Source organism: Eleutherodactylus coqui, chromosome 3, assembly GCF_035609145.1.
Source record: "Eleutherodactylus coqui strain aEleCoq1 chromosome 3, aEleCoq1.hap1, whole genome shotgun sequence".
Classification (NCBI taxonomy): Eukaryota; Metazoa; Chordata; class Amphibia; order Anura; family Eleutherodactylidae; genus Eleutherodactylus; species Eleutherodactylus coqui.
In genome coordinates, this window is record NC_089839.1 from 106,722,914 (window position 1) to 106,749,022 (window position 26,109).

General features: G+C 46.1%; 1 long non-coding RNA gene across 2 annotated transcripts in view; it reads right to left on the minus strand.

The window, feature by feature from the left end:
* Nucleotides 1-3,091: 3,091 nt before the first annotated feature.
* The window catches only part of LOC136620891 (uncharacterized), a 37,966-nt gene continuing 14,948 nt past the window's right edge, over nucleotides 3,092-26,109 (minus strand). For both annotated transcript variants that reach the window (XR_010791186.1, XR_010791185.1), the window contains exons 3-4: nucleotides 3,598-3,840; nucleotides 3,092-3,488 (exon numbers count right to left, since the gene is read on the minus strand). This is a non-coding gene — a long non-coding RNA (uncharacterized lncRNA). The remainder of the gene's footprint in view (nucleotides 3,489-3,597; nucleotides 3,841-26,109) is intronic.

Here is a 26,109-nt window from a genome sequence, read left to right on the forward strand (position 1 = left end):
CTCCTTTCCAGGCTGGATCTTCTTTATTTTTTACTGTGGATGTGTCTGGCATGCCGCTCACATTCACAGTACTTTTTTTTTTAAACTTCTGCTTTCCCGCGAGGTCCGCAGCACATCCTCTGGTGTTTAATTATCTGCGGATGCCCAATGAATGTCTATGGGCATATTGAACTGCGGATCGTCCGTGCGGGTGGCCCCTTTTTATTCAAATTTAACTCCAGACTGGAGATTGCAGCCCCTTCTTAGCCTTAAAGGCATGCTCCATCCCAACAGTCCATGGCCGCTTCCTTATGTACTATACATCCTTTCAGTATATGCACATAGAAGTCAGTTAGATAGTTCTCAGTATATACACATAGAGGTGAGGTAGAGTCTCCTCAGAATATACACATAGAAGTGAGGTAAAGTCTCCTCAGTATACACAAAGAGTTGAGGTAGTTTCTCCTCAGTATTTACACATAGAGGTGAGGTACATTCTCCTCAGTATATGCACACAGAGTACAGTTAGATTCTCCTCAGCATATAGGCAATGAGGAGCGTTAGATTCTCCTCAGTATATGCACATAGAGGTGAGGTAAATTTCCCTTAGTATATACACATAGAAGTGAGGTAGATTCTCCTCAGTATATAAACACAGAGGAGCTTTAGATTCTCCTCAGTATATGCACGTAGAGGTGAGGTAGAGTCTCCTCAGTATATACACATAGAGGTGAGGTGGGTTCTCCTTAGCATATACACATAGAGGTGAGGTAGAGTCTCTTCAGTATATACACATAGGGCTAAGGTAGATTCTCCTCAGTATATACACATAGAGGTGAGGTAGATTCTGCGCAGTATATGCACACAGAGTACAGTTAGATTCTCCTCAGTATATAAACAATGAGAAGTGCTAGATTCTCCTCAGTATATGCACATAGAGGTGAGGTAAATTTCCCTCAGTATATACACACAGAGTTCAGTTAGATTCTCCCCAGTATATAAACACAGAGGAGCTTTAGATTCTCCTCAGTATATGCACATAGAGGTGAGGTAGATTCTCCTCAGTATATACACATAGAGGTGAGGCAGATTCCCCTCAGTATATACACATAGAGGTGATGTAGAGTCTCCTCAGTATAAACACATAGAGGTGAGGTAGAGTCTCCTCAGAATATACACATAGAGGTGAGGTAAAGTCTCCTCAGTATATACACATAGAAGTGAGGCAGAGTGTCCTCAGTATATGCACATAGAGGTGAGGTAGATTCTCCTCAGTATATACACATAGAGGTGAGGTAGAGTCTCTTCAGTATATACACGTAGAGGTGAGGTAGATTCTCCTCAGTATATAAACATAGAGGGGAGACAGATTTTCCTCAGTATAGAAATCATTTAGCTAGGCTTTATGGTTTCTAAGAAAAGAACTATCTCGTGTATCGTGGATTTTCACAGTTTTTTATGCTTAGAATTGAATATTGAAGTTGCAAGCCCTTTACTTTTCCTATTAGGAAAGAATGGTCGTGGCAAATTTCATGTTTGTGCGGTTTAGATGTGTGTTATCAGTTACATCACATGGAGCTCACTTTCTTTTGCACTTAGAATTGAATAATCAAGTTGCGACCGCTTTAATTTTCCTATTTTGTACCTAAGCAATGGTTGTGCCAAATTTCACATATGTTTGACACCGGGGAGTTAGAGAATTAGATTAGGTACATAACATAGGGGGTTGCTAAGTTTTGCAATTAGAATTGAATAATCAAGTTGCAACCCGTTTACTTTTCCTATTTACAACCTATAGAATGCTTGTGCCAAATGTAACGTTTGTACAACAGCTGGAAGTTACATAACATAGGTGGTATCTTACCTCTGCATTTAGCATTGAATAATCAAGTCTGACCCGTTTACTTTTCCTATGTAGGACCTAAAGAATGGTCGTGCCAAATTTCATGTTTGTATTGGAAGTTAGAGAATTAGTGACGAGTCAGTCAGTGAGGGCTTTCACTATATATATATATATATATATATATATATATATATATACAGTATATATATATATATATATATATATATTCTTACTGGTCTGTTACATCAGGCTGGGTGTATATTGGACATTATTACACTCAGATTGCACCTGACATGCAAGTTATTGAATAAAGCAAGGCCTGAAGAATCCGAGCAGTTGTTCTGGTTATGATGCAAGGTCACCATTACCTTGCAGGACATAATTCCTCACATTCTTCTCTGTCATACGTGTCACAAACACAATAACCATAATGCAGTGTCATCCTGATAAAGCAGTTGCCGAGAAGGTAGCGCCGTCCCTGGATTTCTCACTCTTTCTTCAAGTGAATGTCACCATTGAAATCTGGAGCAAGTAAACCAGACGGGTGGCTTCAGATGAGCGTGTTTGCAAATACACTTGCCTTAGTGCAACATATTTGAACAGTGAATAAGGTTGATTGTATTGGTGCATAATACTGTACTTTTTTGCACACACAGGGACTGTTTATATGTGCATGTGACACCCCCACCCTGATTTAAAAGGCTATTAGCCTTATGAGGTTCAGATGTGAAGAATGGGGGGCTCTGAGAAACACCCCTATCACTCCTCTGCAGCGGGATTGCCAGGTTGCATGCTGCAGGGGAGTGATAGGGGCGTTTCTCAGTGGACCAACTCTCTACTTTTTCTGGAGGATGCAACCAACGTTTAGCAGAGGCAGCTGCACCAACATAGGTAGTGAGTGCCATCCATACCAGTCTGTTTAGCAACTCACAGGCAGTGGCACAGCTCCAACCCACTCCCTAGGCACCCTAGTGACCCTCCAAGGTAGGATGCTCGGAGCTAAAGAGTTAGAAGGGGAGAAACCCCACCACATTGCAGAGAGCTCCCAAGGCCCAAAATTTTTCAAAAAGTGGAGGGAATTTATAGAGAAATTTCTTAGTCCCAATTAAATCATGGAGTCTATGAACCAGTTCACCAACACAACATGGTATTATAGCCAAGATGATATCAACCAGTTGGGAATTTTAAAGGTAACATAACTAGACGTGGAGGGGAAGCGATCGCTAGGAAGGTACACTGCAGGTTAGTTAATAATTAATAGTTAGGAGTTTTATGTTTATTTCAATTAAATGCTATTAAGTACTATGGAAGTTCCGGGAAGGGGGCTAATAAAAATGGAAAATGTATATATGAGTTAGATACAGTTCTGTACACAGAGGATACAAAGATGAAAAGCATTGGATTACGATAAAATACTGCAACTTTTCTGCTAAAGAAATGTATGTTATGAGATCATTACTTTATGCTACCCTTACTGTCTGCTCATGAAAATGCCAATAAATAAGAGTTTAAAAAATGTCTTTTTAAGGTTGTGTAAATGTTCCTCTCCGTCTGTTGGGTTGGAGTGATCCGGTACCAAACCTTCTTTTCATTAAAGCTGTCAGTCACCCTCTTCTATTTTTCGTATAGCTGCAGTTGTATTCATTCTCATTCTGTATTCTCTAGTCTTTGGGTAAAAGAGTTATGTAAGTGCCCCAAGACAATACTAATGCATCTTGGATTCAGTCCAACCTATTTTTCTTTTTTAAAGTAGAAAAAGAAAAATAATTGCTCACCACCACACTCCCCATAGCATTCAGTTCAACTTCGGCAAGGCTTCCTCACATGTGCAGCTTCACTGCCCAGTCTCCAGCAGTAATTCATAAGAAGTATGTTCCAAAAGAAAAAAGTAAAAAATGAATCTCTTGCCTTTATTTAATTATTGCTATACATATCAGAGTAAAATTCGGACGCGTTTCGGTCCCAACTAGGACCTTGGTTACCTTACTTCTAAAATGAACTTCACTTCCTTAAAAGACCTACATGATTAAAAAAAGAGAAAAAACAGCTGATAAGTAACTCTTACTTTCCTGATCCATTTAATGCTCCAAGATCATATTAACCCCTCTTATCCTAGAAAGAGAGAAACCTTATATTTAACCATATCTATAGATAAATGCAACATATTGTAAATTACTACAAAAATATAAGTATCCAGAAAGTTTCCCTTTTTAAAACCTGCTCTTGACTAGTTTTCAGTTTCCTGATGCTCCTTACTTTCTCAGTTTCATAGAAGGAAAAATCATCCCCATTCCCTCTGTGTTCCTCCACGAAATACTTGACCGCACCTGAGCTACATATATTGCCATTTATGTCGCAAGTGTTCAATTATGCGTATTTTTAATTTGCAAGTGCTGCATCCAACATATTTAAGGTTGCACTTGGTGCAAGCAATAATATAGACTGCGTTCGTGGATTCACAGTTAATTACATTTTTATCGTTAAATTTCTTGTGTTGTCACTATTCTCAAAGTTGGTTGTTTTATATGCCTTGTTGCATGCCCTTAAAATCTATCCACTGAAATTGGTTCTTTTTGGAGTTTCAAATAAACTGGAAGATAAAATATTCCCCTAGTTTTTGTTTTTCTTCTCTACGCAAAGGACTCCCTCTTCAAGTATATTACTGAGAGTATCATCTTGCTTTAATAAAGGTAGAAATTGCAAGAACAAGTTTCTGATTTTATGAAAATTTTTGCTGAAGGGTGTGGCAAAAACTAGTTTTTCTTTTTTTGAGCATGTGTTGAAACTTTTATTATCCAAAAGATCTGGGCGTTCATGTCTTTCCTTTTTTATTTCAAAGCTTTATCTAAGGTGTTTTTTTTTTTTTTGCATCCCCGTTCTTGTAGTCTTGTGCATATTGAATTTATGGATGTAGTAAATTCGCTTTCTATAGAACTAGCCCTTCTAGCTCTTGTGAACTCGTATGCTTTGGATGTGCACTGGATGCATGTAGTATAGTATTCCCCAAAGTGGGTTTTCTGAATAAACAGGTTTCTATCTTATGTGTGTCAGCATTCCTCCTTAGTGACAAATCCAAGAAAGGTACCTCCTCTTTATGGTGAGAACTAATAAAACGCAAGTTAAATACATTACTGTTGATGTATTTCTCAAATTCTACAAGGGCATCTTCAACATAATCCTTCTGTATGTCATCATTCCATATGATGATGGCATTGTCTATGTACCGAGCATACCACACCATGTGGCCACAAAAGTGATTATTGCATGAAAAAATGAATAACTCCTCCCACCAACTCACGTCAAGATTGGTGATCGTCAGAGAAAATTTGGAGCCCATCGGGGCTCTTGAAACCTGTAAAAAGTAATTACCATCTCAGGAAGTAGAACACACAGTACTATTAAGCTAATCTTGTTTGTACAATAAAATCAATTTCAACAAGTCATTAAGGCAATGTTTGTTTGTAAGTCTGTTTATTTGTTTGTTATGATGTTTATGTGATTGAACATGTAAGATTACCCTGCGAGGGGCCATAAGTGGCACAACAGTTTGTTATAAAAATAAATCTGCAAAATCATTAATAAAATCCTTTTGAAACTAAAAAATAATTACCATCAAACATAAAAAAAAGGTTTGTTTGAGAAGAAATTCTACACATTCCAAAATAAACTCCTTCAAATGTGCTGTATATTTACTGTATTTCTTCAAATGAAATTTATCCTCAGTGGCCACATGGTGTGGTATGCACGAGTACAAGTTTTTAACATCACATCAGAGCCAACGATATTCTGAGTTCCATACAATATTCTGTGTTTGCTGTATAACACTTTTACTATCCAAGAAATATCCTGGAGTTCTATGTACTAAAGGTTGCAGGGATCGATCTACCCACGAGCTCAATCTCTCACATGCTGAATCAATCCCTGCAACAATGGGGTGCAGGGGAGAAGAAAAGATTTCTTCATGGATTTTTGGAAGTCCATGAAAAATAGCCAGCGATGGATTGTCAGGACAGAGAAAAGCAGCCTCTTTTTCATCTAATATTCCCGCCGTTATTCCTTCTTTAAGCAATTTAGATAACTGTGCAATGCAGTCTTATGTGGGATTTCTGCCAATCTTCCTATAAATCTTGGTGTCATTTAATGTATTATAGACCAATTTTGAATATAAATCTGTGCCCAAAATAACTACTTTCCCCCCTTTGTCCGATATCCATGACGAATTGGAAATCATCTATGCATTTTACTCTTGACGTTTTAGGGTAGAATGTGGGATTGGGCATTGAAAATTTGATGCTGTTAATAGGGTTCAATTCCATATGACTTCCGTGGCTTTCCTGTTCTAGATCTTGTAGGTCTAATAGTGCTAATGTTTCTTTAAAGTTCTTGTTCGTAAATTCATTAGAAGAAGAATAGATTTTATTATTCATTCGATATATTGGATCATTATTTGTTGGCGCTTCATTTTTGGAAAAATATTTTTTACCATTAAAGGGGTTGTCCCGCAAAATAAAGTAAAGTTAAACACTTCTGTATGGCCATATACATGCACTTTGTAATATACATCGTGCATTAAATATTGGCCATACAGAAGTTATTAACTTACCTACAGGGGGTCCCCCCCCCTGTGCTGGCGTCCCCGTCTCCCTGGCACCGACCGAAACCTTCTCCTGGCTCGAATAGACGCGCTTGCGCAGTCTGCCTCTATGGTCCCGTGGACGGCCCGCTCCAGCGTGCTCTCGCCGCACAGCTGGTCTGCGCATGCACAGACGACCTGTGCGGCACGAGCACGCTGGAATGCTCCACTCCAGAAAGATACTGTTTTGAAGAGGCGCCTGAATCGGCTGTTTTCAAGTAGGTGGGATTGCAGTGACCCGGAATTAACAGGACCCCTCCATAATGTATCCATGCATTTGTCTCGTGCCTATGTGTTGTCAGTGTCTTATGTTGAGTGAACAATGATGTGAATTGCACAGCTGCAGCATGGAATGGGTTAACTATCTGGTATGTGAAATGTCTGAGAAATGTATCTTGTTTGTCACGTGGTCATGTTTCTTATGTGATTGCAAGGCGTTGTGCAAGGTCTTCTGTTCTGGACTTGCAGAAGTAAGGAGTTTTTGTGGAGCAGCAAGTGAGCCACACAGACACCATCAGTTCTGTGTGGTCCGGAATGGAAGAGGCTGAAAGGTATCTTCAGCTTTCCCTGGGCCTGCTTTAGCCAGGAGATGCCAGTGGTATCCTGAACCACTAAGGAGAGGAGAGAGAGAGTGGAACCACCAAGCAGCGTGGAGTGTCTGCCTGCCAAATGTGAGTGACGACCGGTAGAGAGCTGGCGAGTGTAAAGGAGTTTGTACCGGGAACAGAACCCTACAGATAACTAGGACTGTAGCTTCTTCTGCTATCCAATGGTTTCCTCCCTGTCGCATCTCTTTGTGATTTTGCACCATTTTGCTGCTGGTATGAGGCTATAACTTTTGTTGGACTGTAAATAATCCCTCAAGTAAACGAGCACTGCCGACCTTTTCCAGCTCTGCTATCTAACAGTTCCGTGTGCATGTGGACCATTTATTTAATTATCCGGATTTACAGCAGAGGAAGGAATGGTAGCATCCCCCGTGAGAAAAGGCTGTTAAAGGTTAACCATGTATTGGGTTACCCCTGTGCAAGTTTCCTCAAGTGGTGACGTGGATGAGTCCTGTGCTACCCTCAGGGTGGGAGATGGTAGAGCCCTGTGACAAGGTCCAAACTCTACCCCGCTGTCTCCTAGGCTGTGGGCCGGCTTCTCGGACGCTGCATTTAAATATAAGAAACAATGGTCTGTATATCACATTACTTAATTCTCTTAAAACCCTGGGGTGTATTCTATCAGAACTCAGCGATTTGTTAATTCTAATCTTTTTAAAACAGCCCTTCACTTCTTCCTGGGTTACACTGCTGACATTTAGTGGAAAGTTTACTTCAACACTCTGCATCTCATCTAAGTTTTCATTATTTTCCTGTGTGAATACACTGAAGAAAAAACTATTTAATAGAGTTGTTTTCTCCTGATCACCCTCTACAATTTTTCCTGCATTATTTATTAAAGGGCAAACACTTTCAGTATTAATTTTTTTAATATTTATATACTTAAAGAAGAATTTAGGGTTAAGGCCCATTTAGATGCAACTATTATTGCTCAAAATTTGTTAAAAGTGTTGAAAGTGAGCGATAATCGTTACGTGTAAATGCACGCCCATTGTGCACTTTTCGTTAGTAGTTCATTCATCGTTGTCTTTCAGTCCGCTTAAAATCCATCACTTGGTAGTTCACTTATCATTCGAGAATTGGCATACATATACAACACTATTGTGGTACTCGCATATGTGAACATTAGAGATGAGCGAACGTACTCGTACGAGCTTGATATTCGTGCGAATATTAGGGTGTTCGGGATGCTCGTTACTCGTAACGAGCACCACGCGGTGTTCTGGTTACTTTCAGTTTCCTCTCTGAGACGTTAGCGCGCTTTTCTGGCCAATTGAAAGACAGGGAAGGCATTACAACTTCCCCCTGTGACGTTCAAGCCCTATACCACCCCCCTGCAGTGAGTGGCTGGGAAGATCAGATGTCACCCGAGTATAAAAGTCGGCCCCTCCCGCGGCTCGCCACACATGCCTTGTGAGTTAGCTGAGGGAAAGTACTATCGTGCTGGTGCTGCTGTAGGGAGAGCGTTAGGAGTCAGTGTAGGCTTCAAGAACCCTAAAGGTCCTTCTAAGGGCCACATCTACCTGTGTGCAGGCTGCTGCTAGCAGTGTTTTGTTTTTTTTTTCCTCAAAATCGGCAGTGCAGAGCATTGCACCCGGCATTAGGGACAGAAGTGGTGCATAGGCAGGGAGAGTGTTAGGAGTGAGTGTAGCCTTCAAGAACCTCAACGGTCCTTTCTAGGGCCAAATTTAAGCGGGTGCAGTACTGTGCTGGCTGCTGTTAGCAGTGTTGCATATTTTTTTTTTTCTAAAAATCGTCTGTGCAGAGCATTGCACCCTCCATTGATACTACAGGGACAGAATAGTGTAGGCAGGGCCACAACACAGTTATTGTTCATTGAATATACGCAGTGTGTCCTTCCCTTTGCAAAAAAGGAAAAGAAATTATATTTGGCCTGCCTGTGTCAGTCCTAAGGTCTCCGTGTACGTGTGTGCTGCGTGGACAACGTACAAAAATCAGACGCAACCAGCTACGGTTTACTGCAGGCTTGCGCCATTGTCTTTCCTGACTGGCAAATACCTGCTCTGCTAGAGTTAATAACTCTGCTACACTAAAGTTGTGTGTCACTTTTTCAGGGCCACACTACAGTTCTAAAAGTTATTGTTCATTGAATATACGCAGTGGGTCCTTCCCTTTGCAAAAAAGGAGAAGAAATTATATTTGGCCTGCCTGTGTCAGTCCTAAGGTCTCCGTGTACGTGTGTGCTGCGTGGACAACGTACAAAAATCAGACGCAACCAGCTACGGTTTACTGCAGGCTTGCGCCATTGTCTTTCCTGACTGGCAAATACCTGCTCTGCTAGAGTTAATAACTCTGCTACACTAAAGTTGTGTGTCACTTTTTCAGGGCCACACTACAGTTCTAAAAGTTATTGTTCATTGAATATACGCAGTGGGTCCTTCCCTTTGCAAAAAAGCGAAAACATTTTATTTGGCCTGCAGGCTTGCGCCAATTTATTTCCTGCCTGGGAAATCAAATCACTGGTAATACAGCATGCTGAGGGGTAGGGGTAAGCCTAGAGGACGTGGACATGGCCGAGGACGCGTAGGCCCAAGTGAGGGTGTGGGCACAGGCCGAGCTCCTGATCCAGGTGTGTCGCAGCCGACTGCTGCGCGATTAGGAGAGAGGCGCGTTTCTGGCGTCCCCACATTCATCGCCCAATTAATGGGTCCACGCGGGAGACGTTTATTAGAAAATGAGCAGAGTGAGCAGGTCCTGTCCTGGATGGCAGAAAGTGCTTCGAGCAACCTATCGTCCAGCCACAGTTCTGCGCCGTCCACTGCTGCAAATCCGAATCCTCTGTCTGCTGCTCCTCCTTCCTCCCAGCCTCCTCACTCCACTACAATGACACATGCTCAGGAGCGGGAACACTCCCAGGAACTGTTCTCGGGCCCCTGCTCAGATTGGGCAGCAGTGGTTCCTCTCCCACCAGAGGAGTTTATCGTCACTGATGCCCAACCATTCGAAAGTTCCCGGGGTCCGGGGGAAGAGGCTGGGGACTTCCGCCAACTGTCTCAAGAAGTTTCTGTGGGTGAGGAGGACGATGACGATGAGACACAGTTGTCTTACAGTGAGGTAGTAGTAAGGGCAGTAAGTCCAAGGGAGCAGCGCACAGAGGATTCGGAGGAAGAGCAGCAGGACGATGAGGTGACTGACCCCACCTGGTGTGCAACGCCTACTCAGGACAGGTCTTCAGAGGGGGAGGCAAGGGCATCAGCAGGGCAGGTTGCAAGAGGCAGTGCGGTGGCCAGGGGTAGAGGCAGGGCCAGACCGAATAATCCACCAAGTGTTTCCCAAAGCACACCCTCGCGCCATGCCACCCTGCAGAGGCCGAGGTGCTCTAAGGTCTGGCAGTTTTTCACAAAGACGCCTGACGACCGACGAACAGTGGTGTGCAACCTTTGTCGTGCCAAGATCAGCCGGGGAGCCACCACCAACAGCCTCCCCACCACCAGCATGCGCAGACATATGATGGCCAAGCACCCCACAAGGTGGGACGAAGGCCGTTCACCGCCTCCGGTTTGCACCGCTGCCTCTCCCCCTGTGCCCCAACCTGCGACTGAGATCCAACCTCCCTCTCAGGACACAGGCACAACCGTCTCATGGCCTGCACCCACACCCTCACCTCCGCTGTCCTCGGCCCCATCCAGCAATGTCTCGCACCGCACAGTCCAGCCGTCGCTAGCGCAAGTGTTGGAGCGCAAGCGCGAGTACGCCGCCACGCACCCGCACGCTCAATCGTTAACCGTCCACATAACCAAATTTATCAGCCTTGAGATGCTGCCGTATAGGGTTGTGGAAACGGAGTCCTTCAAAGCTATGATGGCGGCGGCGGCCCCGCGCTACTCAGTTCCCAGTCGCCACTACTTTTCCCGATGTGCCGTCCCAGCCCTGCACGACCACGTCTCCCGCAACATTGTACGCGCCCTCACCAACGCAGTTAGTGGCAAGGTCCACTTAACTACGGACACGTGGACAAGCACAGGCGGGCAGGGCCACTACATCTCCCTGACGGCACATTGGGTGAATTTAGTGGAGGCTGGGACAGAGTCAGAGCCTGGGACCGCTCACGTCCTACCCACCCCCAGAATTGCGGGCCCCAGCTCGGTGGTGGTATGTTCGGCGGTGTATGCTTCCTCCACTAAAGCACCCTCCTCCTCCTCCTCCTCAACCTCTGTCTCGCAATCTAGATGTGTCAGCAGCAGCAGGACGTCGCCAGCAGTCGGTGTCGCGCGGCGTGGCAGCACAGCAGTGGGCAAGCGTCAGCAGGACGTGCTGAAACTACTCAGCTTAGGAGATAGGAGGCACACGGCCCACGAACTGCTGCAGGGTCTGACAGAGCAAACCGACCGTTGGCTTGCGCCGCTGAGCCTCCAACCGGGCATGGTCGTGTGTGACAACGGCCGTAACCTGGTGGCGGCTGTGCAGCTCGGCAGCCTCACGCACGTGCCATGCCTGGCCCACGTCTTTAATTTGGTGGTTCAGCGCTTTCTGAAAAGCTACGCACGCTTGTCAGACCTGCTCGTAAAGGTGCGCCGGCTCTGCGCACATTTCCGCAAGTCCCACACGGACGCTGCCACCCTGCGCACCCTGCAACATCGCTTTAATCTGCCAGTGCACCGACTGCTGTGCGACGTGCCCACACGGTGGAACTCTACGCTCCACATGTTGGCTAGGCTCTATGAGCAGCGTAGAGCTATAGTGGAATACCAACTCCAACATGGGCGGTGCAGTGGGAGTCAGCCTCCTCAATTCTTTTCAGAAGAGTTGGCCTGGTTGGCAGACATCTGCCAGGTCCTTCGAAACTTTGATCAGTCTACCCAGGTGGTGAGCGGCGATGCTGCAATCATTAGCGTCACCATTCCTCTGCTATGCCTCTTGAGAAGTTCCCTGCAAACCATAAAGGCAGCCGCTTTGCGCTCGGAAACAGAGCCGGGGGAAGACAGTATGTCGCTGGATAGTCAGAGCACCCTCCTGTCTATATCTCAGCGCGTTCAGGAGGAGGAGGAGGAGGAGGAGGAGGAGGAGGATGAGGAGGAGGGGGAAGAGACAGCTTGGCCCACTGCTGACGGTACCCATGCTGCTTGCCTGTCATCATTTCAGCGTGTATGGCCTGAGGAGGAGGAAGAGGAGGAGGAGGATCCTGAAAGTGATCTTCCTAGTGCGGACAGCCATGTGTTGCGTACAGGTACCCTGGCACACATGGCTGATTTCATGTTAGGATGCCTTTCTCGTGACCCTCGCATTCAACGCATTCTGGCCACTACGGATTACTGGGTGTACACACTGCTCGACCCACGCTATAAGGAGAACCTTTCCACTCTCATACCCGAAGAGGAAAGGGGTTCGAGAGTGTTGCTATACCACAGGACCCTGGCGGACAAGCTGATGGTAAAATTCCCATCCGACAGCGCTAGTGGCAGAAGGCGCAGTTCCGTGGGCCAGGTAGCAGGGGAGGTGCGTAGATCGAGCAGCATGTACAGCCCAGACAGTGCAACAGTCTTTAAGGGCCTGGCCAGCTTTATGGCTCCCCAGCAAGACTGTGTCACCGCTCCCCAGTCAAGGCTGAGTCGGCGGGAGCACTGTAAAAGGATGGTGAGGGAGTACGTAGCCGATCGCACGACCATCCTCGGTGACGCCTCTGCCCCCTACAACTACTGGGTGTCGAAGCTGGACACGTGGCCTGAACTAGCGCTGTATGCCCTGGAGGTGCTTGCTTGTCCTGCGGCTAGCGTCTTGTCGGAGAGGGTGTTTAGTGCGGCTGGGGGATTCATCACAGATAAGCGTACCCGCCTGTCAACCGACAGTGCCGACAGGCTAACACTCATCAAGATGAACAAAGCCTGGATTTCCCCAGACTTCTCTTCTCCACCAGCGGACAGCAGCGATACGTAAGCAATACGTAGGCTGCACCCGCGGATGGAAGCTACGTTCTCTCTCACCATCCAAAACGGGGACATTTCTGCTTCATCAATCTGTGTCTAATATTCCTCCTCCTCCTCCTCCTGCTCCTCCTCCTGAAACCTCACGTAATCACGCTGAACGGGCAATTTTTCTTAGGGCCACAAGGCTCACTCATCTAATTTTTCGAAACAATTTTTATATGTTTCAATGCTCTTAAAAGCGTTGAAACTTTAACTTGAACCAATTTTTCGTTAAACTGGGCTGCCTCCAGGCCTAGTTACCACTTAAGCCACATTAACCAAAGCGATTAATGGGTTTCACCTGCCATCTTGGTTGGGCATGGCCAATTTTTACTGAGGTATATTAGTACTGTTGGTACACCAATTTTTGGGGGCCCTCACCTACAGTGTAATCATAGCAATTTGTATGTTCTTCGCCTGCACTTATGGTACAGAAGTGTGTGTGGGGTTGGCCTACACTTTAGCTACATAAATGTAACTTGGGCCTTGGCTATACTGCAGCTACTGAAATGGAACTAAGACTGCGCTCCCACTATACTGCTGCTTTGGAATTGTTACTGGGGCCTGTCTTGAGTGCTACTATTACTGACATGGAACGAAGACTGCGCTCCCGCTATACTGCTGCTTCGGAATTGTTACTGGGGCCTGTCTTGAGTGCTACTATTGCTGACATGGAACGAACACTGCGCTCCCGCTATACTGCTGCTTTGGAATTGTTACTGGGGCCTGTCTTGAGTGCTACTATTGCTGACATGGAACGAAGACTGCGCTCCCGCTATAATGCTGCTAGTGATATGTTAGTGGGGCCTGTCCTAATGCTACGGCTGAAATGTTACGAATTCTGGGCTCTGCCTATACCGCTGCTAATGGTATGTCTCTGGGGTGTGGAAACAGAGGCTTCCCAAAGACATGATGGCGGCGAGGCCATTTCCCACCAACGCGGTTACTGTTAAGGTGCATATAACCACGGACACGTGGAGAGGACACGTAGTGCCTCAAAAACATCCCCCTCCTCCTCCAACAGGGAAAACATTCTTGGCAAATGCCTTTGCATTGGTTCATCTGGTGGCAGTCCAAGAATTTCACCTTTACCGACACTACAAGAGAGCCCCCCCACCATCCCCCCGCCACGGCCCACTTAATCCTGGCCACATTCCGAAAACCAACAAAATAAAACCGCGCTACTAGGTCCACAGTCACCACCACATTACCACCAACGCGGTTACTGTTAAGGTACATATTACCAGTCTGACTGGGGCATGCAGAGACACCTTGACAGAATGAATAGTGTGTGGCACATAGGTTCCCCATTGCTATGCCCACGTGTGCAGCTCCTGATGGCGGTGGCACAGGATTCTATTTCTCATTGCTTCTGTACAGCATTGTGGGCTATCGCCCCACCACTTTTAAAGAGGGTCGCTGCCTAGCCGTGCCAACCCCTCTGCAGTGTGTGCCTGCGGTTCCTCCTCATGGCAGACGCACTTCTAAATAGACATGAGGGTGGTGTGGCATGAGGGCAGCTGAAGACTGCGCAGGGACACTTTGGTGTGCGCTGTAGGGTGGAGGGGGGGCGGTTGGTCAGCATGTAACCCAGGAGAAGTGGCAGTGGAGTGTCATGCAGGCAGTGATTGTGCTTTGTTGGAGGTAGTGTGGTGCTTAGCTAAGGTATGCCATGCTAATGAGGGCTTTTCAGAAGTAAAAGTTGTTGGGGGGGGGGGGCCCACTCTTGCCGCTATTGTGGCTTAATAGTGGGACCTGTGAACTTGAGATGCAGCCCAACACGTAGCCCATCGCCTGCCCTATCCGTTGCTGTGTCGTTCCTATCACTTTCTTGAATTGCCCAGATTTTCACACATGAAAACCTTAGCGAGCATCGGCGAAATACAAAAATGCTTGGGTCGCCCATTGACTTCAATGGGGTTCGTTACTCGAAACGAACCCTCGAGCATCGCGAAAAGTTCGTTCCGAGTAACGAGCACCCGAGCATTTTGGTGCTCGCTCATCTCTAGTGAACATCTCAGATCTGACAGAGTATCAATCATACACTTACATTGCATATTTTCATATCAAATCGAAGATCTCTATATGGTCTCCAGAAAAAAAAATAATTTTCCTTTTTCATAGGCTTACAAAACCTCAGCTACATTTAACACAAACAATAACTTGGCTTCTTATGTCGTTCTCTAATTGCAGTTAATTGCAATTATTTTTGTATGTTATCCACCCTCTCCACACGTCTAAATATTTCTGATGTCCCCCCATGTGATTTTCAAACTCCTCTACTGTTAGGGGTATAGGAGAGGACCATCTTTTTGCAATGCTTCTTTTTGCCATCGTGAAAACATGTCCTATTAGATATCTGGTAGGTTTGGGAAAATCATCCATGTTCAGAAGCAGGAGAGCCATACTTGGCGATTTTGGGATATTAATTTTTTGAATCTTCTTGAGAAGTGCAAATACTCCATCCCAGAATCCCAGCAGTTTTGGGCATGGCCAGAATAAGTGTAGTAGCTTGCCCCTCTGACCACATATCCTCCAGCATATGCCATCTCCTTTTTTTAAATGTGCTTTTTTAAAATGAGGGGTAAAATGCCATGTAATTTGTACCTTGATTTGGGATTCTAAGATGGCTGCCCCTTTTGTAGATTGTATTCCCTCTTGTGATGCCCGTAGCCATTTTTCTATCGAGAATTTCTCTCCTAATTCTTATTCTCAAGTATGCATGTGGGCTTTTTTTCCCTGGATTATGATTATCAGTTAGTATATCATAAATGCTTCTTGTTTCTGATTTGGTCATTTTTTGCTCTGTTTCGAACCTATACATAATATCTAAAGGTATTGTTTTGTTGGCAATTGAATATATTTTTAGGAAGGATTTAATTCCGATATGTTTAAGCCTGTCTCCGGAAGGAATTTTGTAACATGTCTGTAGCATATCGTGTCTGTTTCATCTCTTCTGGTAACATAAGATCTTCTATATTTTTATACCTAGTCTTTTTCAGTTCAGTACTATTGTATTTGGGATCAAATGATCCAGGGTTTCGGTCTGTAATGATAGTTTCTGTCAGTCACTATATGGGGTTAGTTTTTAGGCTAGGGCTTTCCAAGTCTCTACTGTCAATTTCATGGGAGCGGACCACTCTAGGGTCTCAAACTTTATTTCAGAGAATTTAGGTTTAATTGTTAGGGCTGCTGCACATAATAGGGATTGGAACGTAGCTCCCTTCAAGATATTTTCCTCTACTGTCTTCCAGCATGGAGAGCTACCTTTAACCCCTTAATGACATGGCCTATTTTAGGCTTAAGGACGCAAGGATTTTTGGCGGATTTTCTTCTCCATTTATCAAAAGTCATAATTTTTTTATTTTTCCGTCGACGCGGCCAAATAAGGGCTTGTTTTTTGCGTGGCGAACTGTAGTTTTAGATGATGCCATTTTTGGGTACCTTGACTATATTGTAATTTTTTTTAATTTTTTTTTTATGATAGCAGGGAGAGAAAACGCATCAATTCTGCCATAGATTTTTTTTTTACAGCGTTAATCATGCAGCATAAATAACACAATGTACTTTTTCTGCGGGTCGGTACGGTTACAGTGATACCAAAATTCTTACATTTTTTTTAGGTTTTTCCACTTTTCTGCAATAAAACCCCTTTTTTTGGAAATCTTTTTTTTTTCTATATCGCTGCATTCAAAGTCCTGTAACATTTTTATTTTTTTTATGTACGGAGCTCTATGAGGGCTTATTTTTTGTGAGACGAGCTGTAGTTTTTATTGGTACCATTTTGGGGTACATGTGGCTTTTTTGATCACTTTTATTGCGTTTTTAGTGAGGCAAAATGCTAAAAATTAGCATTTTGCCTCAGTTTTTTAGCGTTTTTTTAAGGCTTTTTTCCGTGCACAGTCAAAAGCATGTGCAACTTATTGTATGCATTGTTACGGATGCGACAATACCAAATATGTGGGGTTTTAATTTTTTTTACCTTTTTTTATGCTAATATGCATAAAAAAAGGCATAAAAAAAGGGGTTTTTTTAAACTTTTTTTTACATTTTTTAAATTCATTTTTACATCTTTTTTTTTTACAACATTTGTGTCCCCCTGGGGGACTTGGAACACTGCCCTGATGATCGCTGTGATAAGGCATGGCAGGGCTACTGCCCTGCCATGCCTTATGGCTTATACAGTGATTATAGGCATTGGCACTACAGGACGCCAATAACGTCACTACAGGACGCGATAACATCGCAAGAGCCATCGGGATACACAGAGGGAGCGCGCTCCCTCTGTGAACTCTTTCCCATTGAAAAAAAATGCAGCGATATCGCACCCTTAAAAAAAACGCTAGTGGGTATAAGCCCTTATATTGTTTTTAAGATCTTTGGTGATAGTCACACCTAATATTTGAGATTTTCCAACGCTGAGTTTATAGAAAGATATTGCACTAAATTGATTTAGAGTTGACGTGGCTTCTCTCAATGATGTAAGGGGATTGGTTACTGTCAGGATAACATCATCTGCGAACAGCCCTATCTTATGTTGGCGTGAACCTGTTGAAAATCTCCTTATTTCCATGTTTGATCATATGGACTCTGCTAACAGTTCAATGATGAGAACAAATAACAAAGGTAACAATGGGCACCCCTGTCTCATTCCATTTGATACATTGAAGGAATCAAACAACGTACCATCTATCAGTATTTTCGCAGTGGGGTGTGAACACAGGGCTGGGATGGCACAGATCACCTCTTCCCCAAAGCCAAATTGCAATCTGTCCACCGCTTACAGACTTCCATCCTCTCACCTGTCACTGGCCCCGCCGCTCTGCCTTCTACCCTCCCTGCTCCAGTGCAGTTGGTCAGCAGCTCTCAGTCTCCTCGTTGGCCGGCCTCGCATAATGGCTGCAATGTGTGGCAGCAGCGAGGAGACTGACAGCACAGGAGCCAGACAGGGGGCAAGGAAGGGCGGTGGAGGGGTGAGTGACGCAGCATGCTCCATTTTTGTGCAGTTCCCACATGGACGCCTTCCATTAAAGTCAATAGAAGCTGGTCGATCCGCGGCACACCCGCAGCTGACACTGAGAACGTGCTGCGGATTCATAGGTAAACAGGAGATTAAAAAAAAAAACTATATTGCACATGCCTAACAGTGAGCCGTGAGGGCCATGTGCAGTACAGCAAACCCAGAAGTGACGCAGCTGACGGGGAAATGCAGGTAAGCAGGGCTCACTGCTTGTGGGCAGTGCTGGATTCCATACAGAATTCCCTGCACGGAATCCGCCCGTGCTGTGGACATTAGGCCTAACTATAGCACTTCTGTTTCTCCTGTTTGGTCTTGTTTGAGTCCTTAACCCCTTAGTAATGGCCCCATTGCCTTTTTGCGTCCTGCTTTGCTAGGCTTTAATCCTCAGGGACATAAAAACATGCATCCCCTGCAAGCTCTGGAAATGCCAGCTCCATGCTGTCGGTTCCCAGAGGTAGCTAAAAACCTGGAGCTATCATGGGGGCAGTGGGAAGCTATCCAATGGATAGTGCCAATCGCATTAACGTAAATAAAAAGTGAACAAAAAAGTTAGTTTCTGCTCCCCTCACAGATAGGTTCCATGAGGGGCGCAGAAACTACTCACCCCCCATCCTCCACGATGTCCTCTGACGATCTGGTCCAAAAAGGACATTCGGCCGTCTTCTACACATACGCGCCAAAGGAAAAATGGCGACACGTGCACAAGGTAGCCAGGAATGGCTACTCAAGGTAGCCGGGAAGCAGAAGATGTCACTAGGGACAGTGGTGACCGGTACCCGGGCCCGTGATCGCAGCTATCCAATTGATAACGGCGATCACGAAAAAGTTCTAAAAAGTAAAATAAAGTTACATTTTTAGTCCCCTCATGGATCTGATCCATGAGCGGAGGTGAAAATACTCACCCCCATCCTCCACGATGTCCGGCGATATAGTCCTTCCAGGACCGTATGTTGCTTTCTGCGCATGCGTGTCTGACGTTTCTGTCGGACGCATACACAGAGGGGCTTGCGCCCCCGGGAGATTTGTAATTGTGACCGGGGACCACTGTATGTGGTTCCTGGTCACATGATCACTGTTACCAACTGGATAACAGTGATCATCTAAAGTGAAAAAAAAGTTTCATCTCCCCCTGCGGATTATATCCATGAAGGAGGATTAAATTACGTACCTAAGGCCCCCAAATTTATCAGCGGACCTTACCCTGCCCGTTGCCAAAATGGCGGATACATGCACAAAAGCCGTAGATTGCCCAGGTTATTTAAAATCTCCCTGCTCCAGGCTACCAAATGTATCTGAGAGCCTAGAGATTTCACACGGTGCCGCGGTACGCATTCCCTTGTCATGTAATCGCCGCTATCCAATGGATAACGGAGATCACGTAAAAGTTTCGAGAAGTTAAAATTTCACCTCCCATCATGGATCCGATCCATGAGGTAAGGTGAAATTACTTACCTAAGGCCTCTAGCAAAGATCTTTATCTGTAGACCTTTCCACAACTTTGGCGCATGCGCACGTTGGCAAGATGGCGGATGTAAGTGCAGAAGGTGGGGAGGGAAATTTAAAATCTCCTTGCTCCTGGATACTAAAGGTAGCCAAGAGCTTGGAGCAGTGAACAAAATCTGCGGTGAGCGGTCTCCGGTAACGTGATCGCCGTTATCCAACAGGTAACAGATCACGTAAAAGTTAAAAACAGTTGAACTTCAATGTTCCTTTCAGTTTGGGCCCCATTGTGCATGCGGACATAATATTAGGGCTACAATGGGTATGTTTCTGAACACGGGTAAAACAGGGGTATCCATTTTGGGGTGAAAGTCTTCATGTGCATGCTGTACAAAAACAAAACATTTTTCAAAATGACCTAATTGCCAAAAAAATGAAAATCGTAATTTTTTCCTTCTGCTTTGCTTCGATACATTCAAAACTGTGGAGTCAAAATATGCAGTACACCCCTAGATAATTTTTTAAGGGGTCTAGTTTTTAATATTTGTCATTTGTGGGGGTTCTCCATCGCTTTGGCCGCTCGAGGGCTCTACAAGCACGCAATGGGGCCTAAAACGCCTTCAAGCAAAATGTCTGTTCTGAAAGCCACCGGTTGCTCTTTTCGGTTTGGGCCCTGTTTTGCATACGTACATAAGATTAGGGCCACAATGGGTATGTCTCTGAACACAGGACAAACAGGGGTATCCATTTTAGGGTGAAAGTCTTCATTCATAGACATGCAGGGAAGGCATTAGAACTTCCTCCTGTGACATTCCAGCCCTATCCTACCCCCCTGCAGTGAGTGGCTGGCGAGATCAAGTGACCGTCCAGTATTTAGAACAGTCCCGCCCGTGGCTCGCCTCAGACACACGCTGGCAGAGATTAGGGAGAGTGCTGTTCCTGCTATAGGGAGAGTGTTAGGCTACTGTCAGCGTCTTCAAGAACCCCAACGGTCCTTCTTAGGGCCACATCTTACCGTGTGCATTACTGTTGTGGCTGCTAGGAGCAGTTTTGCACCTTTTTTTTTTTATCTTGGGCTCTGCAGACTATTGCGTTCTCAGTCTGCAGCCAATTATACAGAGTATAGGGGCAGTATTGGTGAGGCAGGGACAGTGCTAGTGTAGAATCCTGTCAACAAGTACCCCAAAAAAGCTCCTGCTTTGGGCTACCTGTGACCATGTGCATTACTGTTGTGGCTGCTGGGGCAGTTTTGCACCAATTTTTTTTTTTCATCTTGGGCTCTGCACACTGTTGCATTCTCAGTCTGCAGCCAATTATACAGATTATAGGGGCAGTACTGGTGAGGCAGGAACAGTGCTAGTGTAGAATCCTGTCAACAAGTACCCCCAAAAAGCTCCTGCTTAGGGCTACCTGCTAGGAATTGTAGTGGCTCACTATTAGCCAGCTAGGCCTTTCTGCAGCCTAGCGTATAATTTTTTTGGCCTACAGTGTGCGTAACATAACCGCTGTCAGCCTCCAAGTGCAGGCAAATAATTGCCTAATTTTTTACACCGCTCTGTGCGTCCCGTCAACTTCACGCACAGCGTACAGCCACAGCCGCTGATAGAGGGAAAGACATATACACGCTATCTAGGCTGCTGTTTTTTTCAAAAACATCTGAAAAAAATCCTCCTTAGGGCTACCTGTGCATGTGTGCAGTTTACTGCGAGGCTGCCTGCTAGGAGTTGTAGTGGCTCACTATTAGCCAGCTAGGCCTTTCTGCAGCCTAGCGTATGATTTTTTTGGCCTACAGTGTGCGTAACATAACCGCTGTCAGCCTCCAAGTGCAGGCAAATAATTGCCTAATTTTTTACACCGCTCTGTGCGTCCCGTCAACTTCACGCACAGCGTACAGCCACAGCCGCTGATAGAGGGAAAGACATATACACGCTATCTAGGCTGCTGTTTTTTTCAAAAACATCTGAAAAAAAATCCTCCTTAGGGCTACCTGTGCATGTGTGCAGTTTACTGCGTGGCTGCTAGGAGTTGTAGTGGCTCACTATTAGCCAGCTAGGCCTTTCTGCAGCCTAGCGTATGATTTTTTTGGCCTACAGTGTGCGTAACATAACCGCTGTCAGCCTCCAAGTGCAGGCAAATAATTGCCTAATTTTTTAAAACGCTCTGTGTCTGCTGTATTCGAAATACACCATGCTGAGGGGTAGGGGTAGGCCTAGAGGACGTGGCCGTGGACGCGGGCGAGGATGTGGTGGTCCAAGTGAGGGTGTGGGCACAGGTAGAGTGCCTGGTCCAGGTGAATCGCAGCCGGCTGCTGCGGGATTAGGAGAGAGGCAACTTTCTGGGGCCCCCAGCTTCATATCACAATTTTTAGGTCCATGTGGTAGACCTTTATTACAAACTGGGCAGTGAGAGCAGGTCCTGTCATGGATGGCAGAAAATGCATCCAGCAATGTATCGACCACCCAGTCTTCTACGTCGTCCATTGCTGCAACTCTGAATCCTCTCGCTGCTGCTCCTCCTTCCTCCCAGCCTCCTCACTCCATGAAAATGTCACATTCTGATGAACAGACAGACTGCCAGGAACTGTTCTCGGGCCCCTGCCTGTATGAGCAGTGTAGAGCAATAGTGAAATACCAACTCCTACATGGGCGGCGTAGTAGGAGTCAGCCTCCCCAACTCTTTACCGAGGATTGGGCCTGCATGGCAGACATCAGCCAGGTCCTTGGAAACTTTGAGGAGTCTACCCAGATGGTGAGCGGCGATGCTGCAATCATTAGCATCACCATTTCTCTGCTATGCCTGCTGAGAAGTTCGCTGCAAAGCATAAAGGCTGAGGCTTTGCGGTCGGAACAGGCGATGGGGGAAGAGAGTATGTCGCGTGATAGTCAGAGCACCCTCATGTCTATATCTCAGCGTGTTTTAGAGGAGGAGGAGGAGGGGGAGGAGCAGGAGGAGGAGGGGGAAGAGACAGCTGGGCCCACTGCATAGGGTTCCCATGCTGCTTGCCTCCCATCTGTTCAGTGTGTATGGCCTGTGGATGAGGAGGAGGAGGAGGATCCGGAAAGTGATATTCCTAGTGGGGACAGTGATGTGTTGCGTACTGGTACCTGGCACACATGGCTGACTTCATGTTAGGCTGCCTTTCTGGTGACCCTCGCGTTAGACGCATTCTGGCCACTACGGATTAGTGGGTGTACACCCTTCTAAACCCCCGGTATAAGGAGAACCTTTCCACTCTCATTCCTGAAGAGGAAAGGGGTTCGAGAGTGATGCACTACCACAGGGCTCTGGTGGACAAACTGATGGTAAACTTCCCATCTGACAGTGCTAGCGGCAGAAGGTGCAGTTCCGAGGGCCAAGTAGCAAGGAAGGCGCGGAGATCAGGCAGCATGTTCAGCGCAGGCAGGGGAACACGCTCCAAGGCCTTTGCCAGCTTTATGGCTCCCCAGCAAGACTGCGTCACCACTCCCCAGTCAAGGCTGAGTCGGAGGGAGCACTGTAAAAAGATGGTGAGGGAGTACGTGGCCAATCGTACCACTGTCCTCCGTGATGCCTCAGCTCCATACAACTATTGGGTGTCAAAGCTGGACACGTGGCACGAACTTGCGCTGTATGCCCTGGAGGTGCTTGCTTGCCCTGCCGCTAGCATCTTGTCAGAGAGGGTGTTTAGTGCAGCTGGGTGAATCATCACGGCCAAGCGTACCCACCTGTAAGCTGCCAGTGCCGACGCTTACACTTTTAAAGATGAACAAAGCCTGGATTTCCCCAGACTTCTCTTCTCCACTGGCGGAGAGCAGCGGAACCTAAAGATTCTTTTTGCTGCAACCGCAGATAAAAGCACTCTTCTCTATCACCGGGAAAACGGGGCATTTATCTTTGTCAATCTGACATTAGTACTCCTCCTGCTACTCCTCCTCCAGAAACAATATGTCATCGTGCTGAACGGACACTTTTCTGCGGCCCAAAAGGCTCATCTAACAATGTTTTTACAATTTTTTTGTTTCAAAAGTATTCAGAACCAATTTTTTCAACAGGGCTGCCCCCAGGCTCTGTTACAAATTAAGCAACAGTGAGCTGTATCTTTAAAAAAATGTTTATGGGTTTCACCTGCCCTCTCGGTTGATAAATTTTTCAGAGGTACACTTGTACTCTTGGTGCACTAATTTTTGGGGCCAACGCCTACACTCTTATCCAACTAATTTTTCTGGCCTTCGCCTACGCTCATGGTATCCCAATGTTTCAGAGGTTGGCCTATACTATTACTACAGAAATTTTACTGGGGTCTGCCTGCCTGCCTACACTTCTGCTACAAGAAAGTTCCAGGGGTCTGCCTATACTGCTGCCACTTACATGTTACAGAGGTCTGCCTATACTGCTGCCACTTGAATGTTACAGGGCTCTGCCTATACTTCTGCAACCTAAGTCTTACAGGGGTCTTCCTATACTGCTGCCACAAGGATGTTACTGGGGGCTGCCTATACTGCTGCCCCGTTAATTTTACTTGGGTTTGCCTATACTGCTGCCACAAGGATGTTACTGGGGTCTGCCAATACTGCTGCCACGTTAATGTTACAGGGGACTGCCAATGCTTCTGCTACTTAAGTGTTACAGGGGTCTGCTTATACTGCTGCTACAAAAATGTTTCAGGGGTCTGCTTATACTGCTGCAACAGAAATGTTAATGGGATCTGCCTATACTTCTACTACAGACATATTACAGGGGTCTGCCTAGGCTTCTGCTACATAAATGTTACTGGGATCTGCTTATAGTGCTGCTACAGAAATGTTACAGGGGTCTGCCTATACTGCTGCTACATAACTGTTACTGGGGTCTGCCTATACTTCTGCTACTTAAATGTTACTGGGGTCTGCCTATACTGCTGCCACTTAAATGTTACAGGAGTCTGCCTATACTTCTGCTACAAGAATGTTACTGGGGTCTGCCTATACTTCTGCCAGTTAAATGTTACAGGGGGTCTGCATATACTGCTGCTACACAAATGTTACAGGGGTCTTGCAATACTGCACCTACATAAATGTTACAGGGGTCTGCTATACTTCTGCTAATGAAATGTTACTGGGGTCTGTCTATACTGTTACTACAGAAATGTTAATGGGGTCTCCCTAGACTTCTGCAACATAAATGTTACTGGGGTCAGCTTATACCTTTGCTACAGGAATATTACAGGGGTCTGTGTATACTATGGGTGCACTAAGTCTTCCCATCGCGGTGTTCTACCTATCTGGTCAAAAAAAAAACCCAGACTGACTAGGGCATGGCTTGTGGGCTGCAGACAACATGTATTTCCTCTCAGGTAACCTCAGCTATCTGGGGCACTGCAATGGGATTTCTTTCTGTACCGTCTGTGTGTTCCTGCTAGCCACCCATGCTGTGGGTGCACACAGACTTGCCTAAGCGAAGTTTTACCTGCCTGGCACTTTTTAAAAAACCCAGAATGTCTAGGGCATGGCGTGTGGGCCGCAGCCAACATGTATTTCCTCTCACATAACCTTAGCTATCCGGGGCACTGCAATGGGATTTCTTTATGTACCATCTGTGTGTTCCTGCTAGCCACTCATGCTGTGAGTGCACACAGACTTGCCATAGCGGAGTTTTACCTGCCTGGCACTTTTGAAAAAACCCAGAATGTCTAGGGCATGGCGTGTGCTCCGCGGCCAACATGTATTTCCTCTCACGTAACCTCAGATATCCGGGGCACTGCAATGGGATTTCTTTATGTACCGTCTGTGGGACTTGCCATAGCGGAGTTGTACCTGTCTGCCCCCAAAACACTGACAGACTTGGGTAGGGTGCAGAGTGCAGATGGTTTACCCCTTGCGTTGTCGATGAGGTATCCGACACCCAAACAGAATGAGTAGTGTGTGGACACATGGAGTCCCCATTGCTATGCCACTTGCAGCACCTTGGGCCACACAAGGTGTTTGCTGGGACAGAGGCTGACCTAGGGCCCGCTCTCATACTTCCCACACCGAGTATTGCTGCATTGTGGAGATGTGTAGAAGTGCTGGGCTGGCAGCGGAGTCCCCTTTATGCCCACGTTTGCAGCTCCTGACGGAGGTGGCAAGGATTAGAATGAAGATGGAACATCAATCTATTATCAATTCTCAACAGCCATGTGGGCTATCGCCCCCCCCCCCCTTCGAAGAGGGTCGCTGCCTGGCCCTGCCAACCCTCTGCAGTGTATGCCTCCAGTTCCTCTACATGGCAGACGCACTTATAAATAGACATGAGGGTGGTGTGGCTATGAGGCCAGCGTGTGGAATGACGGCAGCTGAAGGCTGCGCAGGGGCAATTTTGTGTGCGCTGTGGACGCAGGGTCGTGCGGGGGGGTTGGGCAGCATGTAACCCAGGAGAAGACACAGCGGTGTGTCCCACAGGCTGTGATTGTGCTTGGTTAGAGGTAGTGTGGTACTTAGCTAAGGTGTGCCTTGACAATGAGGATTTGTCCGAAGTAAAAATTGTTGGGGGGAGCACTCTTGCCGCTATTGTGGCTTAATAGTGAGACCTGGGTACCTGAGATGCAGACCTGCATGTTGCCCCTCACCTGCCCTATCCGTATCTGTGTTGTTTCCATCACTTTCGTGGGTTTTGAAGATTTGCACAAATGAAAACCTTAGCGAGCATCGGTGATATACAAAAATGCT